Below are 24,641 nucleotides of genomic sequence, written 5' to 3' on the forward strand. Positions count from 1 at the left end.
CTCCCGAGTGAGATGACCCCAGTACCTCAGTTGAAAATGCAGAAATCGCCGGTCTTCTGTGTCGCTCGCGCTGGGAGATGGAGACTGACGCTGTTCCTATTCGGCCATCTTGCTCCGCCCAAAATTTGCAAATTTTTTAAGGTCCAGCATAAATGCCACTCAGTAGAGAAATTCCTACCTCCCATAGTGGACACTAAGTATTGCCTCATTCTAAGTCAAACAATTATGTTACCTGCATCTCTATTATGAAGGTTAATTGAGTACATATAGCTTCTCCCAATAGAGCATAAAACTCCTGGAAAGCCATTTTATCATCTTCATTTTTGCTTCTGTCACAGTGTTTTGCACATAATGAATATATAATTTCCTCTCTTTAGCCCTGAATTTTTATTCATTAAAAGGATAAGACCATAAATTAAAGTGACATTTTAAAAGAGTCATATGAAACTGTATTTTCTAAGTCTTTTAATAAAAATGTATCCTTTTATAAATGTTTGGATAAAACTTTTCCTTTCAAAATCATTCTTCATTCATTTCCTTCATTCTTATCTTTTTGTCAGTGCTGCTCAGAAATTGGAGGCCAGCTTAGTATTTTTACTTACTAGGTAAGTTTGTTTCATATTTTTAATTTGTTTTGTGCTTTAGTTTTAAAATTCCATTTAAAATTTATATAATACTTTTTGCATCCATTTAATAAGTACAGAATGAAAGAACTCAAATGGCTGTGAATCTCTTTTTCATAATTTCCTTTACACCCCAAAGAAGCCCTTTCATTTTGCATACTAAGATCTGTATTTTTTTCTGCAGAAAGTTTTCTTTGGTTAACGTTTTTATCCAAATCATTCCTTTTTCTTCTTCATGAATGCCTGTAATTCTAAGGTGTAATCTTCATTATCATTTCTCCATCTTTCTCTGATAATGTACATTCATATTCCTTGCCCGTTCCCTTTGGTCTGCATCCTGAGAATGTTATTCAGGTCTTTACTCTGTAACACTGATTCAGTTTTATCAATGTCACTTTTGCTTTCAACCTGTTGTATAAAGATTTCACTTCTACAGTTACATTAATATTTTTGGTTAGTTGTTGTTTTGCAATTCTGTGTTATCTTTCTCCACCATTTAAAAATGTCATAGCTTTTTGTCTTTATTATTGTCCATTTCTTATTTATTCATTTTTTTTTCTGTTCATGTTACATAAGTACTCTTAAATCTTATTGTTAGGGTGACCATACGTCTTGATTTAGGCAGTAAATCCTGGTTTCTTGCTATTATCCTAGTGTAATTATTAATAGTACCCCTTTTTATTCTCAAAGGTGTGCCACCTGATATGATAAATTATATGATCATCTGATGAATGTCAGCATGTATTTTCTAAAAGTTTCATTTCATCTTTTTACTAATAAGTGTCAATAGTTTTTTTCTGTTTTGTGAATATTAATTATATTGGTGTTTCCTTTCTGTTTATTTTTCTTGTTCTTCAGTATTGTTTGAAATATCTATTTGTCTTAATGTTTACTCATTCATGAATGACAAGAGATCTATAGAGAATATTTGTGCACAGAATGTGTATTTGACCTTAGCTCTGTTCACAGAATTTATTATCCCTTTGTTATTTTAACTATTTCTGTACCAGCTGACTATACTCGAATTGTTAAAGTTATTGCCCTTTGCTTTGCAAATGCAAGTGCATTCTGTAATATGTATTTTGTCAGAATACACTTCCACCTCTGTATTGTAAATGTGAATTCTTTCTGAAAAATCCCAAGAACAGCATAATTTCTCCTTTAATGAGAGAAATCTCCCAACTTGTCTTACTTTCCGGTGGTAGACATATTTCATAGAGAAATACGTAATGTACCCGTACATATACATTTGTATATCCAGAATCAGACTCTCTTTGTTAGTTATTCCCATGCATTATAAATGTGAATTATCTTCAGTTACAACTCATGGTTTAGCTATACATTTTAAGAAAGTCAGAAAAATAATGAAATAACCATCAAGAAAAGGAAGGAAAAGTGCCTGAAATAATTTTCTAATGCTTTTTAGCTTCCAAGACTTTATCAGTATCCGTTCCAGTGTAATAAAATGCTCCCTGACTTCAGATTTCTCTGAGAACTTTCCTTCTTAGGAAGGAGGAAGGAGCATTTAAAGACAACAAAAAGAAAGAATGAGCACAATATGAGCAAAATGAAAATGAAATGGACATATGGAATAAGAACCTTACTTGACAAAGAATATTTTATCTAGGTTATTATATGCTTCAGGTTTTTCCTCCCAAATAAGCTCTGGTATCTAGTTCATAGCACTTCACTTCTTCTAAGTTGATTGCCCCCATGTATCAATGGACCTTTAAGGACTTTTTTCCTTCTCTTATTTATATATCAGGAAATGGAAGCACAAAGAACCCCAATAAAACATTCAAATCTCCTTAAATGTTTGGCATTGTCAAAGCCTTCAACTATGCTTCATATCGATTGTACTGAGACATTTTCTGTTGTATCCCCTGATAACCAAAACTTTTGTCCCCCTCTAAAGAAGTTCTATAGGCCAGGCGCGGTGGCTCACGCCTGTAATCCCAGCACTTTGGGACGCCAAGGCGGGCGGATCACAAGATCAGGAGATCGGGACCATCCTGGCTAACACGGTGAAACCTCTTCTCCACTAAAAATACAAAAAATCAGCCGGGCGTGGTGGAGTTGCCTGTAGTCCCAACTATTCGGGAGGCTGAAGCAGGAGAATCGCTTGAACCCGGGAGACAGAGGTTGCAGTGATCAGAGAACATGCCACTGCACTCCAGTCTGGGCAACAGAGTACAGCAAGACTCAATCTCAAAAAAAAAAAAAAAAAAAAAAGAAGTTCTGTAATAAAATTTCAATGAAAACGTTAGATCTCTGAGTGTTCCCTCCAAAACAGGATCCTTCTTTTCCTCCCAAGTTCTTGAGAAGTTAAGATGAAAGAGTTAATGTGAAGCCAAAATATTACCTTTCCTGATATGGAGTGCAGTCCAAGGGAATGTAGCTTTAAGTGTGTTGGCTGAGAAGGTCTAATAACACTTGTGGTAAGCAGAAAATGTCCCCCAAAACATACTCACCCTAATTCCCAGAACCTGTGAATATATTGCATTATATGGCAAAGGGACATTGTAGGTGTGATTAATGTTACACATCTTAAAGATTATTCTGAATTGTCCGTTTCAAACCAATTTTATCATATGAGTTCATGGAAGCAGAGGGCTTTCTCCAGTAGGAGTATGAAAGATGCAGCAGAATAAATAGTTGGATTTACTCAAAGTTTAGGAGAGAACTGGCCCACTGATGGGTTCCAGAACACATGAGAAGGAATGTGGGCACCTCTAGGAGCATCCTTGACTGACAGCCATCCTTGACTGACAGCCATCCTTGACTGACAGCCAGCAAAGAAACATATTTCAGACCTACAACTATAAGAAATTGGAATTCTACAAATTACCAGTTTATAAGTAGATTCATTTCAGATAAGAACCTAACACTGTAATTTTGGCCTTGAACAATCTGGAGCAGAGAAACCAGCCAAACCAACACAGATTTCTGAAACTGAAAATACATATATTTTTTGTTTTAAGCTACCATTGTTTGTAGTAATTTGTTACAGAAGCAATAGAAAACCAATGCATTACTGTATGCCCTAAATAAGCAGACTTATCTGCCCAATTCCAGCAAATGATGAAAATGGGAAAGACAAAGAGTGGGCAGTTTTGTGTAGGAGAGAGCACCCTGCAATCAGGCAACTGCGAAAGAAACGAAGAGGTGAGGACAAGTCTTGTTTTTCTCCCCACTTTACCTACCATCAATGAATAATTATTCTTTTAGGTAGAGAAGTATCTCCAAAAGACTAAGATAATGTTGGTCAAGTTCTCATTCTAGGAAAAAAACATCAGAGGCAGAAAAGAAGTATATATCTTCATTGAGATATAATTTAATTGACATTCAGATATAATTTTTGAGTCTAAAATATACTAATAAACAATTTTATTAGTGAACATAGACTATACATCTATCTGAAAAGGACTTTATTATTGACTATAAGTAGAAAGATCATTTTGCAGTCAAGTTTGGATTTCTTCATACCTGTCATTTATGCAGCATATTATCCAATAACATAATATTAAGAAAAGAAAAAGAAAATTAAAAACTAAGATTAATTATATAATGTGAACACTATTGCCAAATTGAATTTTTAAAACGTTAAAAATTATATTTACTGAAATATTTTTAAAGTTGTATGAAATATTTACTATTGTATACTACTATTTGAAATTTATGTCAACCCTAAAAGTGTGTATATTATAGATATCAGTTACAAATGAATATAATTAATTTTACCATTAACCTTAGTAACATGAAGAAAAATTTGTGACTTTTATTAAATTTATTATTTAGTTTCAGATTACAAAAGAATTTATTTTAATTAGTAAGACCTTTAGGCCCAAATGTTAAAGGTATAAAATAGTAATTAATTATATGCAAATGAAATGCATTAACATAATACTGCAACTCAAAACTTTTGCTTAATATACAAGGTTTTATTTTATGTGCAAAATGTAGACCAGTATTTTACAAGTTTTTTCAAATAGGTATAATAAATATTGTAAACAGTAAACAATTTGTTCTAAGTATACTTTTTGTTCTGAAAGAAAATTTCAGGATAATACATTTGTGGGGTTGTTTGTTTTATTCTTTTCGATAATGAGGGGTGAGATAAAGGAAAACCCAGACATATGAGTTTCAGTTCACTTGCAAATTTAAATAAAATGTAAAAGTTCTTTAGCAGGCACCACTACTAATGCCATATGAGAAAAATATGAATAAAATAATGTATTTAATTATAAAAATGGGAGTGAATTTCCCTCACTATTGCTGATCACTTATTAAGAGGGTATCACATATGAAACATTAGTCTATATCTGTACTGTCCAATGTGGTGGCCATTGCTCTATGGACTATTTAAATTTAAGTTAATAAAAATTAAATAAAATTTAAAAATTAGTTTGTCATTTAAAATAGCCACATTTCGAGTGTTCAATAACAACTTGTGGTGAGTAGCTACCATTCTGGAGAGCACAGGTGTGGACTATTTCCATTACTACAGAAAACTCTATTGAACAGTGCAGATCGATATGCCAAAGATCCAAACTATATGATAGAGTGTTTTCATTCGAGGATCTTAAAGTTTCAAATAAATGCTAGAGATATTAAATGCTAGTCTAAACATCTTTATGAATCAAAATAACAGCATGGAAGCGGACAAGTTGAGGGATTAAAGGGTAACAAACTCCTTGTTACACCAAGGAAAATCTTCCCCATTTTCTTTTTTTGTGTTCAGTCCCTCCCCTCCAATCCTTGCTCCTTAGGACACTTAACATGATGTCCTCAATTATTTTAGGATTCAAAGAGATGACAGAGAAAAGGAGAGACAAAGGGAGGAAGGGCTGAAGAAGAATATGCAGTTTCAGGTTTTAAGCTCCCCTCTGCAGAATTTCCACATAAGGAAGCAGCACTGAGATAAATTACCCGCTTGTAATAGGGAGAAGGAAAAATACAAGAAGAACAAATGCAAATAAATATCTCAATAAAGTATTCTTTTACAGAAAAAAAAAAAAATCAAAGGTGTATCTTTACTGTATGTATTCTTACCCTTAGCTTCCAATGCCTTCTTTATAGTGAAGACCTTTTTCTAGAAATAATGACAATAGTAGCATTTGTATTATTCTAAATAATATTTTCAGAGAAATGATGAAAAAGGACCATAGGAACAGTAACAATAAATTAATGAAAATGTGGAACTGCATAAACTAGGCTAGCATACAGGTAGAAGATCTCCCAACTGTTTAATCTTTATTCTCTAAAGGAAAAAGAAATAGCAATTTTAATCACATTACGAGTGCCTGGCCTAGGTTTTCAACATGATTAGGAGATTTCATGCATGATGTCCTAAAGAGAAGGCAATCAAGAAAATAATTTTGCATGCTGTATATTAATAAATGTCACCATATTAATAGTAGAAAAGGCATGAACTGCAATTACTTTTTCCTTTTCCAACTCTTCATGTCTTTAGTGTTTATTTCTTAAAAAAAAACAAGCAAAAAAAAAAATTTTAAGTGGTATAATGGCCTATGAAAATTCAGTAAAAGTTTAGATCCTAATATATACATTAAAATGATAAAGTTTACATTGTCATTTAAAAAGAAAATGCTAAGAATCTATTTGGAATTAGTAAAATGTTATACAAACAAACAATAATATTTATATCATTGTAGGAGGATTCATGATAGAGAATGATAAGTAATTTAATGATGTGTAAGGATCTTCAGTGTGAATGTCTTTAAATCAATGCAGAAAACAGACAAATTCTTGGAATAAAGATTAAAAGATATAAAATCAAATCCTGACAGATTTAATCAAATAATAAATGCAAGCAAGCACAATTTTAATAATGAAAAATTACAACATATGTTTTTTAACAAAAATAAAAACTAATGGCAATAGCAGTCTATTTTCACATGCTTGTGCTTTTGTGTCTTTCTCGGCAACTTAAGGCAGAGGAGTAAGTATTGTATTTTGTGGCATAATAGCCATAAAAATAACAGTTTTTTGTGTGTGGTAGAACTGATTTTAGGAAAGTAAAAAAAAAAATCATGTAGTTTGATTAAAATTAATAATAAATTATTAAACTTATTTAGAACATTAAAAAGAATGTTTTATAACTATTTTATATGTCCTATGATAATTTTGAATAATACCATTTAATAAGTAGCTGAACAAGACTAAAGAAAGACAATGGTACGTAAGACTATTGTCTTAGAGGTGTATCTTTACTGTATGTATTCTTACCCTTAGCTTCCAATGCCTTCTTTATAGTGAAGACCTTTTTCTAGAAATAATGACAATAGTAGCATTTGTATTATTCTAAATAATATTTTCAGATGTCAAAATTAAATAACTTTGACATCTGAGAGGATTTCTCTGATTGTTTAGTTCATTTGTGTTACAAAGAACAGATACAAGTGGTTGTTTCCTAAACCAATTGTGAGTTATTGTAAGGACCAATAAAAAATGTAAAGAAGTATGAGAGAGTATCCAGCAGAGGACCAGCCTGGATTTCAGTGAAGTGGATGGTTTTTCAAGATACAAACAAGTAATCTCATTGTCCTATCTTCCCAACAGCAGCAGGTGTCTTTTACTCTTCCCACCATCCATCATGTTGGCAACTGAAGAATCTTTTTCTTTACTGATTTATTCTGTTGCTATCACTATTAAATCCTAAGTAAGATTTTTACACAATTTTCACAAGAGTGTATATCAGATTCATTGGTAAATTATCAATCAGTATACAGTGATCTATTTTTTAATTTATACACATCATTGGCCACTAGCTAAACCATAGATGACCTCCTTTGCATCAGTCACTGATCATCCTGGGCTCAATAACTATAGCCAGGATAGTAGGTACTATTTATGGCTTATGAATAAGGACAACCTGGAGAAGTTTTCCTTTCTTTTTTTTTTTTTTTTTTTTAATTATATTTCAAGTTCTGGGGTACATGTGCAGAACGTGCAGTTTTTTTTACACAAGAATACATATGCCATGGTGGTTTGCTGCACCCATCAACCCGTCACCTACATTAGGTATTTCTCCTAATGCTATTCCTCCTCTATCCCCCCACAGCCCCCAATAGGCCCCGGTGCATGATGATCCCCTCCCTGTGTCCATGTGTTCTCATTGTTCAACTCCCACTTATGATTGAGAACATACGGTTTTTGGTTTTCTGTTCTTGTGTTAGTTTGCTGAGAATGACGGTTTCCAGCTTTATCCATGTCCCTGCAGAGGACAGGAACTCATCCTTTTTTATGACTGCATAGTATTCCATGGTGTATATGTGCCACAATTTCTTTATTCAGTCTATCATTGATTGACATTTGGGTTGGTTCCAAGTCTTTGCTATTGTGAGTAGCACCACAATAAACATACGTGTGCATGTGTTTTTACAGTAGAATGATTTATAATCCTTTGGGTATATACCCAGTAAAGGGATTGCTAGGTCAAATGGTATTTCTAGTTCTAGATCCTTGAGGAATCGTCACACTGTCTTCCACAATGGTTGAACCAATTTACACTCCCACCAACAGCATAAAAGCGTTCCTATTTCTCCACATCCTCTCCAGCGTCGGTTGTTTCCTGACTTTTTAATGATTGCCATTCTAACTGGCGTGAGATGGTATCCCATTTTGATTTGCATTTCTCTAATGACCAGTGATGATGAGCTTTTTTTTATATGTTTGTGGGCTGCATAAATGTCTTCTTTTGGTAAGTGTCTGTTCATATCCTTTGCCCACTTTTTGACTTTTTTTTTTTTTTTTTGTAAATTTGTGTAAGTTCTTTGTAGATTCTGGATATTAGCGCTTTGTCAGATGGATAGATTGCAAAAATTTTCTCCCATTCATAGGTTGCCTGTTCACACTGATGATAGTTTCTTCTGCTATGCAGAAGCTCTTTAGGTTAATTAGATCCCATTTTTCAATTTATCCAACAAAACCCAAAACCAATGGGTTTTGTTACCATTGTTTTTGGTGTTTTAATTATGAAGTCTTTGCACGTGCCCATGTCCTGAATGGTATTGCCTAGGTTTTCTTGTAGGATTTTTATGGTTATAGGTCTTACGTTTAAGTCTTTAATCCATCTTGAGTTAATTTTTGTATGAGGTATAAGGAAGGGGTCTAGTTTCAGTTTTCTGCATATGGCTAGACAGTTTTCCCAACACCATTTATTAAATAGGGAATCCTTTCCTCATTACTTGTTTGTATCAACAACCTGGAGTTTTCCTTAAAAGGAGAAAGTATCAAATGGCATTAAGAAGCTCAATTTCTAGAGTAAGATAAAGATTGAGGGTGACCCAATAGCGAGTTTGAGAAATCAGGCAAGAAAATTACTGTAAGAGTCAGAAATTATTTGTCTATTAAATAGGAATTCAACAAAATATTATCTGAAAACCTACATGTACTAGGTATCATTCTGGGAACATGGTAAATCCCTTAGAACTCAAGTAATCGAAGTGGAGTCCTCATCATGCTGAAATTCTGGTGTAGAATAATAGACAAAGTAAAATATTAATGAAATAAGTAAAGAATGTAATATATTCAAAAGTGGTTAAGTATTACAGGAGAAAGACATACACATAGAAAACCAGAATAAGATGGACTTGGGGTGGTTGGGGGAGGAGTTACAGATGTGAATAGGCTGATTGTTTCCTTGAGAAAATGACAGTGGAGCAAAGAGACTTGAAAGAAGTGAGGGCCTTAACTCTACCAGTAAGAAGGATGGGAGGCAGCAAATAGTCTGACATGACAGCCCACAAAGTTCTGGGTTTTCCCAGAGTATTTTGATTGTTTTCATATCAATCATTCCAAAATAGCATTTTATTTTGGCGGGGGGAGGATACTTCTACTGCATTGGAGTTCAAACACAAAGCAATCTAGATGACTACCTATTCCCCAGATACTCTCAGGCCATATGGGCTCCATTCATTTACACATTCTTTTTCTCTACTATCAGTATTACAGGAAAGTGGTCCCTATCCAGGCCCCAAGAGAGGGTTCTTGGTTCTCACACAAGAAAGAATTCAGGACAAGTCCACAGTGCAAAGCAAAAGCAAGTTTGTTAAAGTAAAGTAGTGAAGTACAGCTACTTCATAGACAGAGTAGGGTGTTCCTGAAAGTAAAAAGAGGAATGCATTCACTCTAGGTACAGTACTCATACATATGGGGAGATAGGCTCTGCTACAAGGGTTTGTAATAAAGTATTAATTTACTTAATTACTATAATTTGCAAGAATCAATCTTATTATCTTTAAAGCAAAATTAGAAATGCCTTTATTCTCCAGATATCAGGATATTTCCAAGTCTGGATCTGTTTAGTAAACATTATTAATTTGTTCCCTTAACCATAAACATCTAAAGGCTAGGAATGCCTGACTTTCTGGTAATGCAGCCCTCAAGTCCAGCCTCCTTTTCCTAGCCCTCACTAAAGATGGTGTTGCTGTGGTTCGAACACCTCTGACCTGAGAATTCCCTTTCCAACTACAATAAAGCATCAAAAATGTTATTTTCTTGACTAGAGTTACATCGAATATTTTCTGCTTCATAAAATCCTACACGATACACAGTTTACATATCATTTAAAAATTGTTAATCTAACTATTTAATCATTAATTCCACCTACAACATTGAGTATGTGCATACTATGTGTCAGATATTTACTGTTTCTTGGAGTACCAAACATAAGTGAAAAATATACCTAATTCCCAGAAGTTTAGAGTCTAGTCACTCTGTTGAGGCTACCTTACCATCTTAATCAACATTCTTCTATTTTGTACTCTCATTATTTTTTGTCATTCATATTCAGTTTTTCATTATTTGATTATCATTCATATTCTGATAATGGGCTTTCATGAAGACAACCAAGCTTGAATTCTTGTCCTTGATGTATTATTTATTTGATAAGTAACTGAGTAAATTAATCATTCTAAATTTTATTTTATGCAATTATAAAATTGGAACATAAACACTGCAACAAATTGTTATAAGTAACAATTTGACACCATGTATACAAATGTTTCAAAGACATTAACTTTTTTTAAATTTTAGTACTTACTTCTCTTTTGAGCTTTACTCTTGAGAGTAGAACAGAGAGTGTGGTATACATTTGTTTATTCCAAACAATGTCTTACTAAGTAGTGCACATTTAATAAATACATATTTAATTGATTCTAGAAATAACTAAAATAGAAACTATTTTTATAAGCATAACTTGCTAAAAAATGTATAGTATAGGTTCCATAAATTTTCATTCAAATAAAAAAAAGTCAACTAATTAGTGGCAAAAGTTTTCCTTAATTCAATAATTTTTATTTCAAAAGAAAAATCCACTGTATTTCTCACTCAGTCTACTAGGAAAGCAATACCCTAATATGTGACCCTGAAAATGATATATAAAAAAAGAGAAAACTCTGTATTTTCTAATTTTTGGGTATTGATGTAAAAATTTCCAGAATATACTAGCAAATAAATTCAAATTAAAATAATAATTCCTTAATTCCTAAACCATATAATACCAGGAATGTGTGGATTATTAAACTTTAGGATATCTTCCAATGTATTACATTACATGAATGAATTAAAAATACAAAACCAATTTGCAATTTTTTTGATTGATGAAGGTAAACAAATACCTAACCCTTACTGAGCTCTAGTTCACATTTATCAATTCATTTCATTATACCATGATTCTATGTAATAAGTACAATCATTAGGCTATTTAAAGATAAGGAAATTGAGGCACAAGAAGTTTAAATAAATCATAACATCTCATAGACAGTGAGTGGCTGAGCCACAAGGTAAACTTGGCTAGAAACCATATCCTTAACTGATAACAATATTGCCTGTCTTGGCAAACTTCAACAATAATTACTGAAAAAATAAAGGATACATGCAATAATATTTCTTATTAAATTGTATTAAAAATACTATTTTTAAAAATGGTATGTTACACTTAAAAAAACTTTTAAGTTCAGGAATACATGTGCAGGTTTGTTACATAGGTAAATGGGTGTGATGGAGGTTTACTGTACAGATTATTTCATCATCCAGGTATTAAGTCTAGTACCCATTAAATGATTTTCTTGATCCTCTCTCTCCTCCCACCCTCCACCTTCCAACAGGCCCCAGTGTGTGTCGTTCCTCTCTATGTGTCTACATGTTCTCATCATTTAGTTTCCACTTATAAGTGAGAACATGTGGTATTTGGTTTTCTGCTCCTGTGTAAGTCTGCCAAGGATAATGCCTCCAGCTTCACCCATGTCCCTGCAAAGAACATAATCTCATTGTTTTTATGGCTGCATAGTATCCCCCAAAATACCATTATTTTAAAATAGTGTGTTAGATTCTATTCAATAAATTAAAAAGGAAAAAATACATACATATATTGAAAAAAGATTATTTAAAAGCAACGCTATTATCTAATTAAAAATCTTTGTGAATCAACTTATAATTTGTAGGAAAGACACACAGAAATAAAATTATTATTGCAACCAATACTGCAAAAACTTTAAAATAACTATAAAATATAACAGAAATATATAAACTTCCACAGAATGATTTTGTATGTCATTTTTCTATATTGGTACAGTTAATATTATAAAGATAGCCACTAATTACAAAACAAGGCAGTGTATATTTGGAATAACGAACTAAAATATATTCAGAAAAATTAAATGTGCAAAAATAGCCAAGATTATTTTTATTGAGAAAAAATATATGAAGGGTCTTTTCATATCTATTATGCATTTATATGCACACATTTATGCACACACATACACACACACACACAGCTACTGAGATAAGAATACCATGGTTATGGTAAAAAAAATAGCTAAATGCATCTGTAAAACAGAATTGAGAATTTAGAAAAGAACTTTTTTATATTTGGGAATTGATAGGTGAAAGATAATAGATAACTTTAAAAAGTCATTTAAGTTTAGTAAGAATGGAGGTAACTTAAGCACAACAGAAAAAACAAGAAGTCACAATAGAATGAAATTGACTTGTGTACATTAAAGTAAGATATCTGTATAGAAAACTATATTGTAATCATAAACAATAAATAAGCCAGAAAAAAATTAATAAAAATAGATAAATATTTTTACTGTATAAAGAAGTTTAAGTATATACATCTTAACTGAATAAAAAAAATTTCAAAAGTTAGACAAAGGTTATAAACATTTGGCAATGGAAAAAGTAAAAACCAATATGTAAAAGTGTGTTCATGATCAGTAATCAAATTAATTCAAATTAACATGACAATAAAAACATTAATCTGTAAGACTGATGATAATTAGAGAGATCAATACCACACAGCATTGACAATAATATTGGTGAGAAATTAATTTAGCACAATTTCTTTGTGAGACAATTTTGCATTATCTCTCAATAATTTGAACATGCTGTCTTGTTCTAACAATTACAACGCTAAAGTCTTATGTAAAAAAATAAGCAACTGTATGCAGCATTATATATAATAATTTCTCTCTTCTACAAAAGTTGGAAACAGTATGCAAAGATACTTAAAAATTACTACTTTATCTTCTCCACTGTAATTATGAAATTGTATATGTTAACATGGAATGTACTTTTAACAGCAACTCACATAACAGTCTATTTTGCCATCACAAAATCTATTTTGATGTATGTGTATGTTGTGTGTACCAATATATGGCATTTAATTTTTGTTAATTGTAAGTATGCAAACCACAATTTTTATTGTGGTTAGCTCTAGAAAGTAAAATTTTTGGTGATAATGAAGAAATACTCTTATTTAAGTTTATAACATTTCCTACTATGCGTTCTTTTATTTACAATTAGCATCTGTTATTTTGTAATAAACAATCTTATCTGCAAAAGTATAAATTAAAAAATCATGAAATAGTACAGACAAATGACAAGGGATTTGTCTTTAATATTTAAATATCTATTTTAAGTTGTCATGATTATCTTCTCATTCAGTAAAATATAAAAGCAAAACACTACTCACAGATCAAACTAGGAGTCAACCTACTAAACTTGGAATTATCATGTTACTACTAGATATCCTGCTAATTGAAAAATTCTTCTTTACTTCAGTGTAAATTTCCAGAATGGCTATTTTTCCTCTTTATCAGTATCCTTTTTCCAACTTCATATAATCCAAGCAAGGTAGAAATGTTCAAAGAGAAGACTTTAAGGCTTACTTCATTTTCAGACTTGACAATCAGCCATCAGAGCATCAGATTTCACAGGAGCTATAATTCCCTAAGGCATTTGGGTCAAACTAAAGGGCCCTTTCTATCTCTGATAATATCGAAATGCAGACTACCTGCCTACTTTAAACCAAACATCTATGTGAAGTTACACCTTGACAGCCTGCTTCAGATATTTCCCCCCTCACCAATGACTGAATTTCAAACTGCCAAGAAGTATTTCTCATTGTACTCTGACACACAACGTGTTGATTTTTCTGCTTCACTAGCAAATGGAAATGAAATTACCCACAGGGTTTCCCAGTCCGAACGGCATTCTGTCATTCCTGACACCAGAAATTCTGTTTTTGTATTGCAAAGTACTATAGGGATATTCTGTGTGCGCTCCCTAGTAGCATACAAAATGGTTTGAAATTGGAAACAAAAGTCTTCACCTTAGTTTAGGATTTGGTCATCTTAAGATCATAAATGATTGATCTTAAGAAATCCTTTGGGAGGCCGAGACGGGCGGATCACGAGGTCAGGAGATCGAGACCATCCTGGCTAACACGGTGAAACCCCGTCTCTACTAAAAACTACAAAAAACTAGCCGGGCGAGGTGATGGCGCCTGTAGTCCCAGCTACCCGGGAGGCTGAGGCAGGAGAATGGAGTGAACCCGGGAGGCGGAGCTCGCAGTGAGCTGAGATCCGGCCACAGCACTCCAGCCCCGGTGACAGAGCGAGACTCCGTCTCAAAAAAAAAAAAAAAAAAAATCATAAATGATCTTAAGAAATCATTTATAAGCCAAAAGTTAAGCAATGCCATGTTCAAATTTTAAGTATTAGAAAAGAAGAAGTAGTGGCATCCCAGTCACCTAGTTATTTCTAGTCATTCTACGTAATTTAAGGGAAAATAAAAGCTTAAGGCAGTACAAACGCAGGCTGACAACAATCTTCTCTTGTTGACAGGCTAATAAGTCCCTTGTTAAAGCATCATCAGAATTTACTTTTTTTTTCTTTTCACACACTTAGTATTTTGAACGCTACATTTTTACGTTGTGAGAGATTTACTTTTCTATACCATTTATTTGGTGTCCAGTTACAATATTAGAAAGTGTTGTCTATTATATAAGGAGAAGGAGCATATAACAGAAAATGACTATAATTATGAAATTCTTCCTGTATGTCAGATAATATTTTAAGTATTTTAAAAGTGTTATCTGAGGCTTTTCTAATGGAAGCCTCAAAAGAGTTCTACATGAACAGTCGGAACTATTTTGAATTGAGGTACGGATACATTCAATGACTTTCCCAAAGTCACTCAGCTTTGAAAGTGACTAAGTGGAACCAGGATTTGAACTTAAGCAATCTGATTTTAGAACTCAACACTCTTAACATTAATGTACAGCTAATATACAAAGTGCTGCCATTGGAATTCTTGAAGTGCAGCCACTGATGTAGAGGAATATAAAAATTCTGATAGACTGTCTGTGGAAGTGAGGACACCTAGAAGCAACCTAGCAAATGTGAGGTTTTACTGAAGAGTTTTGTAAGAATCTGCAGATGCTTAAAAGAGAAGGTATTTCTACACCATCCCTGAAAATCTCATCCCCTAGAGCTTACTGCAAGTGACTTCCATTCATATATCTAGGGATATAATTTTCTATAAGTATTAGAGTTTATAATAACATGTTACATAGAAATTTTAGTAAAAGGTGCTTTTACCAATTCACTACGTAAAATATCAGGACCTCCCTTTATCATCTTTTACATACTGAATAATCATTATAATAACCAGTTTCAGAATACACATTGCTTTCCTTAATCCATGGACAAAATACATCATAAAGAAAAGAAAAGCTGCACAACAGCTGATAAGTAATTCTATATCTAAAATATATATAATTTTCTTGGAAAGAATACTTAGGAAGTTCTCATGATCTGAAGCACAGTCTTAGAATTATCCCTTAGTGTTTAAACTACTTTAAATGATCTACCTACACCAACAGCTGGTTCCCAATGTTCCTGCCAGTTTCAGTGAAAACTCTCATCAACAGCCTGCCATACCTTGTAAGCCTATTGCTTTTATATTCAAATCTGTTGAAAAAGAAAAAAAAAAAAAAAAAGTCATTTCAAAGCTTATGGCTATAAATGGGTGTGTAAATATGCTGGGGTATTTATAACCATCCAAGCCCCCAATTCTCTCTCTGCTTTCTCTAATGACTTCCTTTTTTATATTTTTTTGAAAAAATCAATTATATCTCCCCTTCCACAACTGTACCCCCATTTTCTCCTATTTCGTGCTTTTATTTCTTAATGACTATCTTTCTTCCTCCTTCCCTTTTTATTTCCAAATTGCTTGCTTTCATTGACTCTATAACATGATTTTTATTCATACCACTAAATTAATATTCAAAATTTCATAAATAATCTCCTAGTTGCAAATGTAGTGGTTGATATTAAAAACATGGTTTTATCAATTATTCTATTGAACCATTTATTCTTTGAGTTCCAGAGAAACTATGACAATTTGATTGTCTTCCTATATCTCCAATAATTTTTCTCAATTTTTCTTACTATTTTCCTTTCTAATATGGTTTGGCTGTGTCCCCACCCAAATCTCACCCTGAACTGTAGCTCCCATAATCCCTAGAAAATCATTTCAAATGATGATCTATTGAAAGACTGGGGAAGAATATAGACCTGGTGGGTAATGATTGAATCTTGGGGGCAGGTTCTACTGTGCTGTTCTTGTGATAGTTAATAATTCTCACAAGATCTGATGTTTTTATAAAGGGCAGTTCCCCTGCATGTGCTCTCTCTTGCCTGCCACCAGGTAAGATTTGCCTTTGCTCCTCCTTCACCTTCCACCATGACTGTGAGGCCTCCCCAGCAATGTGGAAGTGCAAATCCATTAAATCTCTTTTTCTTTGTAAATTACCTAATCTTGGGTATTTCTTCATAGCCGTATGAAAATGGACTAATACAGTAAATTGGTACTGGTAGAGTTGGGTACTGATATTAAGATACCCAAAAATGTGGAAGCAACTTTGGACCTGGGTAACAGGCAGAGGTTGGAACAGTGTGGTGGGCTCAGAAGAAGGCAGGAAGATGTGAGAAAGTGTGGAGTTCCCTAGAGACTTGTTGACGGGTTTTGACCAAAATGCTGAAAGTGATATGGACAATAAAGTCAGGCTGAGGTGGTCTTAGATGGAGATGAGAAACTTATTGGGAACTGGAGAAAAGATTATTCTTGCTATACATTAGCAAAGAGACTGGTAGCATTTTGCCCTTGCCCTGGAGATCTGTGGAACTTTGCACTTGAGAGAGATGATTTGGAGTACCTGGTGAAAGAAATTTCTAAGCAGCAAAGCATTCAAGATGTGATGTGTGTGCTCTTAAAAGCATTCAGTTTTATTCATTCACAAAGATACAGTTTGGTATTGGAACTTATGTTTAAAAGGGAAGCAGAGAATACAAGTTTAGAAAATTTGGAGCTAACAATGCAATAGAAAAGAAAAAAACCACTTTCTGAGGAGAAATTCAAGCTGGCAGTAGAAATTTGCATAAGTATATTTTCATGTGTCTGTTGGCTGTATGAATGTCTTCTTTTGAGAAATGTCTGTCTGTTCATATCCTTTGACCACTTTTTGATGGGGCTGTTTGTTTTTTTCTTGTATATTTGTTTGAGTTCTTTGTAGATTCTGGATATTAGCCCTTTGTCAGATGAGTAGATTGCAAAAATTTTCTCCCATTCTGTAGGCTGCCTGTTCACTCTGATGGTAGTTTCTTTTGCTGTGCAGAAGCTCTTTAGTTCATCATCACTCGCCATCAGAGAAATGCAAATCAAAACCACAATGAGATACCATCTCACACCAGTTAGAATGGCAATCATTAAAAAGTCAGGAAACAACAGGTGCTGGAGAGGATGTGGAGAAATAGGAACACTTTTACACTGTTGGTGGGATTGTAAACTAGTTCAACCATTATGGAAAACAGTATGGCAATTCCTCAAGGATCTAGAACTAGATGTACCATATGACCCAGCCATCCCACTACTGGGTATATACCCAAAGGATTATAAATCATGCTGCTATAAAGACACATGCGCACGTATGTTTATTGCGGCACTATTCACAATAGCAAAGACTTGGAATCAACCCAAATGTCCATCTGTGACAGACTGGATTAAGAAAATGTGGCACATATACACCATAGAATACTATGCAGCCATAAAAAAGGATGAGTTTGCATCCTTTGTAGGGACGTGGATGCAGCTGGAAACTATCATTCTTAGCAAACTATCACAAGAACAGAAAACCAAACACCGCATGTTCTCACTCATAGGTGGGAACTGAACAATGAGATCACTTGGACTCGGGAAGGGGAACATCACACACTGGGGCCTATCATGGGCGGGGGGGGAGGCATTGCATTAGGAGTTATACCTGATATAAATGATGAATTGATGGGTGCTGACGAGTTGATGGGTGCAGCACACCAACATGGCACAAGTATACATATGTAACAAACCTGCACGTTATGCACATGTACCCTAGAACTTAAAGTATAATAAAAAAAAAAAAGAGAGAGAGAGAGAGAGAAAGAAATTTGCATAAGTAACAAGGAACCAAATGTTAATCACCAAGACAATGGGGAAAGCATCTCCAGGGCTGTCAGAGGTCCTCACAGCAGCCCCTCCCATCACGAGCCAAGAGGTCTAGAAAGAAAAAATTGTTTTATGGGCTGAGCCTAGAGTCTTGCTGCTTTCTTGCATCTCAGGACTTGATGCCCTGCATCCCAGCCCTGACTAAAAGGAGTCAACATACAGCTCAGGCCATTGCTTCAACATACAGCTCAGGTGTAAGCCCCAAGTCTTGGCAGCTTACACGTGGTGTTTGGCCTGTGAGTGCATAGAAGTCAAGAATTGAGATTTGGGAACCTCCACCTAGATTTCAGAGGATGTACAAAAATGCCTGGATGTCCAGGTAGAGGTGTGCTACAGGCGCAGAGTCCTCATGGAGAACCTCTGCTAGGGCAGTGCAGAAAGGAAATGTGGGATATGATCCCCCACACAGAGTCCATGCTGGGGCACTGTGTAGTGGAGCGGTGAGAAGAAGGTCACTGTCCTGCAGACCCTAGAATGGTATGGCTTACACCATGCACCTGAAAAAACCACAGACATTCAAAGCCTGCCTGTGAAAGCAGCCAGGAGGGGGTTGTACCCAGCAAAGCCACAGGGGTAGAGCTGCCCAAGACCACGGGAACCCACCTCTTGCATCAGCACGACCTGGATGTGAGACATGGAGGCAAAGGAGATAACTAGTTTGACTGCCCTGTTGGATATCAGACTTACATGGGACCTATAGCCCCTTTGTTTTAGCCAATTTCTCCCATTGGAAATGGGTGTATTTACCCAATGCTTGTATCCCCACTGTATCTAGTAAGTAACTAATTTGCTTTTGATTTTACAGGCTTATAGGTGGAAGGGACTTGCCTTGTCTCAGATGGGACTCAGGACTATGGACTTTTTAGTTAATGCTGAAATGAGTTAAGATTTTGGGGGAACTGTTAGAAAGTCATGAATGGTTTTGAAATGTGAAGACATGAGATTGTGGAGGGGTCATATTGCATTCATGCAACAATTTTAGTGAGACGTAAACTTTCACATTTGAAAGGTGGTTACCTGAATATTACTTCCTGTATGTGGCTTTTTGTCACCTAACATTGGCTAGACCTTAATTTTTGCCAACTGTAAATGAGTTGGAATGAATTTTAAGCTATGTACCCTTTTAAAATAAGTTGAATTAACTAATTAATGATTAAAAATAAATGACTAAGTTTTATCTATGCATCTTATAAAATATTTGCCTTAGAATTTCTTATGCATGTCAATACACATATCTTTTGGGATACACAAGCTATCAAGCCACAGATTTTTAAACATGTATAATGTATTCAATATGGAATCCTCCAACACGAACTTGATGCTTTTAATGAAACATGATTATACCATCAATGAGACTAATTATTGTTATATTATAGAAAGAGAAAAAATGAGTCATGGATCTATAGGTGGGAGATCTGAGATTTCAATCAAGTTAACCACTATATTCTCTAACCAATTATGAACAATGTATGAAAATTCATAATCATAGAGGATTTTGCAAAATAATGAAAGTGACTTCTTGCAAACTCTAAAGAGAAAGTCCAGTCAATATGCTGAATAAACATGGAGATAATCCTTCAATAGTCTTATTGAATTATATACCTAAGTGTTAGTGAGATGCTAACATGAGTGGATTGATTAAAGACGAATAGGATTGATCAGGGAAAGTTTCACTGAGGAGATGATATCTAAGGCAGTGCTTTCAAGGCAGGCAAGACCATAAATGTGTAGAGAGATAGTAAAGGTTGAGAAATATGGATGCATGTAAGTGAGAAAGAGAAAGAGAGGAATACTAAAACTCTGGCTAAAACTGAGTTTCTCAATAGGGTTTTTGTTTTGTTTTGTTTTTGTTTTTGTTTTTTTTTTTTTTTTTTTTAGTGATATTAAAGTGTGTATTAGGTTGGGAGTGGTATTTAGTTTTTGATCTTGAAATGCACCCTAAGTAGATGCAAGTTAGACTCCATAATCATCACTATCCTCCAAAAACTTTCAAGAATAAAAAAACAAATAATATTAAAAGTCAAGCTATATGGATTATGGGTAAAATTTTAATATGTAAAAGTTTTGAGGAAGAATTATAAATACCTGTGACCAACAATAGTAATTATATCTATTTTCTTAAAAGGCAAAATTATTTTTAAGAGGAATATAATTCACTAAAAGTAAATGTTTAAATAATACCAAATAATTTTAAGTGCGATTCACTCAAGCATCATATGGGGTAGTGATGAGGAAAGCCAAATACTTATTTTTATCAAAATCAGAGAAATGCCCAGGAGTAAATAGATATCTAAAAGACATTCTTTAGGCAGCAACAGTAACAGCAGATGCAGCTAGGGATCAGATAAAATACAGAATTTATCTTTTCTTTTTTTTCTGCTCATGTCATCTACGGCCATAAAAAATAATAGGCTTGTAATTATGCAACTTGCTGATATACTTATTTTAAATGGAATTTTAATTGTTTATAAATCAAGTTTTTCACTCTACTAGCACAAATGGTGGGATTTTTATTACTTCTGGTTGGCAATGAACTTGGTTATGTATAAAAAAGCATGCAAATCAAATACTGTCGGTATGTTTTTTTTCAATTTGTCATTATATTAGTGCCCTTAATGTAGTAATGAAGAGTAGCACTGATTTACACTACAAGGCTTGATCAGTATGCAAGTAAAAATAAATGCTTTATGTGCTAATTTTTATATCATTACCCAGAATTATTTCTCAGCTCTCAACTACTTCTTGTTACGGTTACCATCTATGTTATTGTTAAGTAATAGAGTTTCTTTCAGTTTGTAAAGAGCACTTTAGAAATTAAGAAACTGGCATCCCAAAGAACATTTTGAGGATTTAAATATCCTTGCGCATAAAAAGCTTGTCTTCTCTGAGATACAGGGGAAGAAAATATGATCATGATTAAAATAATTTTGCCTTATTTCAGTGGTACTAAAAATTCTATAGTTCTAGAGAAGTTATGTACAGTACAAGAGATTAAAACTAGTTGGCAAAGATTTTGCTTGAAATAGAAATTGAGAATGTCTTCTGTGAAATTCTCTCATTATATATTATACAGCATAATGGCCTTTAATTACGTCCCTCAGAGCACAGTGTGTTTACTTATTCCTGCAGAATCACAGTTAAACGAGAACCATGTAACTTTTAAGGCCACAGAATTCATGTGTTGCTTAATCTTATTTCTCCAGCTCTATATATCTTTTGCACATCAGTCTACAAAGGCTTTGTATTTTTATTAAAAACAAACAAAGAAATAAAAACTAAGTGACTTCTTTTATTTATTCTTCCAACAAATATTTAAGTAGGGCCTACATAGAAAAGAAGTAAATGGAGAGTTTGGTTTCTGTCTTCAATAAAGTTAAAATCTAGATAGGATATCAACTTTTTCAAAGTATTATTTGAATGAATAGGTTTTAAATGGAAGTTAAGTAGAGCAATACCATAATAAGGTATTTTGTTTGGTTGGTTGTTTGACTTGTTGCAGGAGGATCAATTGCTAAAGGAGTTTAATTTTCTCGAGAAAGAGGATTCATGGGGGGAATCCTGAAAGGCATCATGGCTGGCTGTTTTCCAAGGAAGACAGGTAATGCTTGGTGCAGGTCATGGGGGAGTAGATAATCAACTTGTTTTTGTTGACAGTCTAAAAGAAGAACCCACGAGACCCTTGGCAGACAGACAGGACAAGAAAACAAGTAGGGGTTGGGAGAAAACTCTAAATTCCAATCACTCTACAGGTTGGCAGTAAGGACTGTTCTTGAAGGTGCTGAAGCAAAAAAAGAGAAACGAGTCCAGAAATACATGCCAAAATATTCTTGACCAAGTTAAATTGATTTGGCTTTTTTCCTGAACATCATAACAGGAAAAAGGAAATTCCTCTGGTTGGTCTTCCCAGTTACCCAAATGATCTTAGAGGAGTTAGGAGCCCTGATTTCTGAAATCAGGCTGGAATGCCACCCATGAGTTACAGGGAGAGGAGAGCATACATACCTGTAAGTGTTGCAAAGGTTATAAAGGGGCTTTTGTGTGGGTGAGAGCATTCACATTAAGGCTCACATGGTAGATAGTACTTAAAATTTTTCTTGTTGTACAGGATTTAAATGGACAGCTTGACAACTTATATTCTAACAAAAGTGCCCCTTTAACTTTAAGTAGAACACTCCACAATCACCAAGCTTTTTAAGAGAATTACATTGTCAAATCTTCTCAGGAGATTCTTTATTGTTATGAGTCTTTTAGGTACATTAACCTCTGCAGAAAATGGTGGTAGAAGTAATTCTCAGAATTTCTAATATATATGTCTCTCAACTGTAACAGTCTAACTTTTTAAGCTATGTACTTTTTCTAATATAACAGCCACAAGCACTTGCTGATGAAACATCTCTGGATTCTATTTTTCTAATTTATGTTTTCACTTTTTTTTGTTTTGTTTTTAGACAGGGTCTTGCTCTATCACCCAGGATGTAGTGCATTGTCATGATCTCGACTCACTGCAACCTCCATCTCCTGGTTCAAGTGATTCTCCTGCCTCAGCCTCCTGAGTACCTTGGGATTACAGGCATGTGCCACCATGCCTAGCTAATTTTTATATTTTTAGTAGAGATGGGTTTTTGTCATGTTGGACAGGCTGGTCTCAAACTCCTAACCTCAGGTGATCCATCTGCCTCACCGTCTCAAAGTGCTGGGATTACAGGCATGAGCCTCCATGCCCAGACTTAATTGATTAATTTATTAATATATATTCACAAAATCATTACTTAGGGCATCATTTTTGCCAAGCACTGCACTAGGTCTGTATATACAACAATGAAAAAAGCATGGCTATTTACTTAGTTTTATTGTGCATATTTATGGAGTACATTGTGAAATTTTGATATATGTATACATGTATCTATATACACATTGTGGAATAATTAAACCAAATGATTAATATATCCATCACCTCACCTTCTTATCATTTTTTTGTGATGAGAACACTTGAAATATACAATACATGATTATTTACTATAGTTGCCATGGTGTTCAATATATTACTAAAATTTTCTCCTTGTGTCTAAAACTTTTTACTCTTTGACCGACATCTCCCCTTCCCCATCCCCAACTCCCTAAAAGAAAGGGATGAGGTTACCTGAGATGGGGCATGAATATAGGACTTTAGGAATAATATTGAAGGTAGGCTGACAACACTAGAGGCTGAATATTACTTCTTTCATTGTGTTTTGAAAATGTGATCTCAGTGTTTGAGTGCTATATGTAGCTGCTTATATAAGCATGAGCTGTGTTTATGCCTGATACCAGTATCAAGTATTAGTCATGATGGGAAGCTTCATTATATATCTCACATCACAGAATTCTAATATTGATCCAGAGACATATCAAAATAATGACTGATATTTATCATGGCAAAACATGTCATACATTTAGCTAAACTCTTGAATTTCATTGAGATTGTTGGTGTATTCACTGGTAAAATTGGAAGAACAATAAAATTTAACATTTAAACATAAACATAATGTTGAACTTGCATGAAGTCAAAATTTGTTAAACTTAGCAAAAGCATCTTAAAAGCATCTTAAAAGCATCTTAAAATATCTTTTGAAAACAGGATACAGAGAAAGAATGACTCATGGAGTTCATCTTAGAGTCACGGAAGTTGAATTTTTACTAAATAATTATTCAAAACCATGGCTACAATAAAGTAGCAAAAGTCAAACACATAGAAATTGACATTATTGCTTATTATAAGTAAAATTTTTGGTAAATGGGACTTTTTAACTAATCATATTTAATATCTGAAATATAGCTAATGAAAATAGTACCTTTTATAATTTGAATATACACAAATCAGAATGTGTTATAGATCTCAAGGGAATTTTTTTTTTTTATTATTATACTTTAAGTTCTAGGGTACATGTGCATAACGTGCAGGTTTGTTACATATGTATACATGAGCCATGTTGGTGTGTTGCACCCATCAACTCGTCAGCACCCATCAATTCATCATTTATATCAGGTATAACTCCCCAATGCGATCCCTCCCCCCTCCCCCCCCATGATAGGCCCCAGTGTGTGATGTTCCCCTTCCCGAGTCCAAGTGAGCTCATTGTTCAGTTCCCACCTATGAGTGAGAACATGCGGTGTTTGGTTTTCTCT

This window comes from Piliocolobus tephrosceles, chromosome 11 (assembly GCF_002776525.5).
Source record: "Piliocolobus tephrosceles isolate RC106 chromosome 11, ASM277652v3, whole genome shotgun sequence".
NCBI lineage: Eukaryota > Metazoa > Chordata > Mammalia > Primates > Cercopithecidae > Piliocolobus > Piliocolobus tephrosceles.